This window comes from Agrilus planipennis, unplaced genomic scaffold (genome assembly GCF_000699045.2).
Source record: "Agrilus planipennis isolate EAB-ADULT unplaced genomic scaffold, Apla_2.0 scaffold7, whole genome shotgun sequence".
NCBI lineage: Eukaryota > Metazoa > Arthropoda > Insecta > Coleoptera > Buprestidae > Agrilus > Agrilus planipennis.
In genome coordinates this window covers 1,237,170-1,239,907 of record NW_020439340.1, presented here as the reverse complement: position 1 = coordinate 1,239,907, position 2,738 = coordinate 1,237,170, and the positions used below count along the sequence as shown (strand labels likewise).

General features: G+C 32.1%; 2 protein-coding genes across 2 annotated transcripts in view; one reads left to right on the top strand and one right to left on the bottom strand.

Moving 5' to 3' along the window:
- Positions 1–1,073, bottom strand: part of LOC108734236 (serine/threonine-protein kinase 32A) — a 46,148-nt gene extending 45,075 nt beyond the window's left edge. The window contains exon 1 of the mRNA XM_018465702.1: positions 941–1,073. The gene's annotated coding sequence lies outside the window, so the exon portion shown is untranslated. The remainder of the gene's footprint in view (positions 1–940) is intronic.
- The window catches only part of LOC108734238 (BTB/POZ domain-containing protein KCTD9), a 60,081-nt gene that overhangs the window by 50,517 nt on the left and 6,826 nt on the right, over positions 1–2,738 (top strand). The window contains exons 5-6 of the transcript XR_003231984.1: positions 1,593–1,648; positions 1,723–1,838. The gene's annotated coding sequence lies outside the window, so the exon portion shown is untranslated. The remainder of the gene's footprint in view (positions 1–1,592; positions 1,649–1,722; positions 1,839–2,738) is intronic.

Below are 2,738 nucleotides of genomic sequence, written 5' to 3'. Positions count from 1 at the left end.
AAATCCACAAAAATCAAAATTTTACTCGAGACAAAAACAGCACTGTATATCATTTTAATTTCCCAGACTAATAACTTGTTTAAGAGGGACATGAAAATTTAGAAGAAAATTATTTTTCATTAAAACGTCTTGTTATACGTATAATGGTTGTAGTAAATAGTAAATGAAAATACAGGAGAAAACAATTTTATTATTTAAATTTCCTATGTTCAGCTGTACAATTGATATCAAGACGTAAGAGGATTATACAAAAATTATACATTAATAATCGAATCAATAAGCTAATGAAATAACATCAAAATATAATAAATAAAAGAAAAAGTGAATACTGAAGTACTTTCGAATTTTTCATGCATATAAATTCAAAATTTGAATTGTAAATCGTCTAATCATATCCGTTTGTCATAAAACAAAACAAATTCAAATAATCTCAGTTGAAAATTATCGTTCAATTCAAAACAGGCATCCTTCGGCTTCAGCGATATAAAAATGAAAAAAAAAACCTTCAAAACTTTGAAAAAGTCGCATCCGAAGATTTCTCATTTAGACGAGATCAGCTTGAAATAAAGCAGGAAGACAATAATAATTTATTTTTTAATAAAGAAATACTTACGCCGATTACTTCGTTACATTATAGCAAATGAACAATTTTATTTTAGTAAGTAGGTAACACATAAATACTTCATTAATTTTCAGCTGTTTACTATTATTTATACCTTTTGCATAATTATTTTACAAATCTTTGTGTGCTAAGTATTTTTAGACTACATTTCAACTTAATTATCATTGTAAAATCCTTTAAAATTAAACAATAAACAAATAAAAAGCAACAAAAAGGGTTGAATACACAAAATACCCTACTTAGATCAAATGTATCAAGATTCCAAAGAGATTTTTGTAAACAGATATGGATAGCGTATGTATTATAAGTCAGACTTACTTATTTTTAAAGTACGGCAATGACGTCGCTTTTTCTTCCTGAGGGAAACGGTCGCCACCCCGCGAGCATTCCCGCACAACTGATTTTACTCCTGTGCTAGTCGTCGCAATTAAACGCCGGAGAGTTCACGCCGAAGCAGGCGTCGTCGTCGTCGTCGCGACGCTTTCGACGCCTGGCGTCTGGAAGTCGGTTGATTTCGCGGTAATACACGTAGAGGCATTTTTTATGAGAACTCACGTCTAAATGAAGTGCAAATTGCAAGAAAGCAAATGCGTTTACATATTACAATATAAAATACGCTACTGCTTGTTTAAATATGCTCTGATCAGTCAACTTCAAAATATGTGAAACGCTCTTTAAAGTTTTAACGGTGCAATTCTTGTCAAAGGACATAACTAAACAAAAATAAAACAATTATTAATGAAACGGTGATTTCCCGTTTTACCAGGTTTCAAATTTCTACCTGTTTTGGCTATGCCAGTCAAAACGGTCGCATTCTGAAATATCGAAACTCTAAAAATTGCTTTATTAGCAATCTTGGCCCATGCTAAATAAAGGGCTGGCTAAGTCCATGCCAAAAAATGCAAGTTCTTCTTGAATTATTCAATTATGTATTTTAGAATAATGATTAACAATATACTTTTTGTTTCAGAACTCCGAAAAGGTTACCTCTGAACGAAAATTCCTTGCTTTCCTATAAAAAAAAAGGTACGTACGATTTTATTTAGGATTGTTTTCTTAACTTTCTTATTAATTACAAAATAAAATCTTTATTATTTTAGTACTTCGAACTATTCACGATCTCTGCTTCGACTGTTGACCATGGAAGTGGACGCTACAATATTGCCCTTTTTACCTGGGATTGTTCTTATCAAATCTTCGACACTACATTGGAAAGGTACAATCAAATAAATTGAACGATTGTGTTGTGTAAAAGTTCTTTTGTGGATAAGTGAAACTTTTCCTGATTGATATTCAGAGATTTTTTCATGCGCTTAGTCGTTTTAAGAAAATCATTCAAAAAAAATTAATTTGAGGTTTAAGATTTAGGTTGGGATAGCTTCTTTTTCACATTTCAGTGATTTTTTAATACTCCTTAGTACGTAAAGCCTAACACATGATTGAGAAAAGCTCATCGTCATCAAGAACTCGAAGTTTATCGCACAAAAGCTTCAAGAAAATTCACGTTTAATGCTCTTTTTTAATGAATAACCTTTAATTTGGTAGCAATACTTACATTACAAATTTCCATTGAGTATTGTAGGTTACTGGTATAATATAAAGTTAGACAAAACACCTTAATCGTAGCGCCGGATTAATGATACCTCTGGAGCATTAGCACAGCCTAATGTGTATCTATTTATGGCACCGTTAGATGTAAGTACCTACCTACTAACAATTTATAGCTTACTGAGGAGACGCTTCTCTGAGCGGATAAAGTTAGATAGTGGAAGTAAAGGCTTTGTTCTTCGGAAATTAATAACTTTAAACCAGAAAGCTGTTATTAAGGGTAACGATATTTACCCAAATAAACGCGATAAGGAGAATTTTTCAATTGAATTTGGTGCTGTGATATACTATAAATATCTCAATAAGCATAAAACATACATTTTAATTATGGCGATCCCTATAACCTAGCCTAACCTAAGCCCAAGGTGTATACCATAACCTAACGTCTCAATTGGCGACTATGTAACCACATCTACCACACCACATCCTAATCATAATCCTTTGACGACCAAATATTGGCATTTAAACACCCTTAGCACGTCAAAAAATTGGTGATTTCCAATCCAGT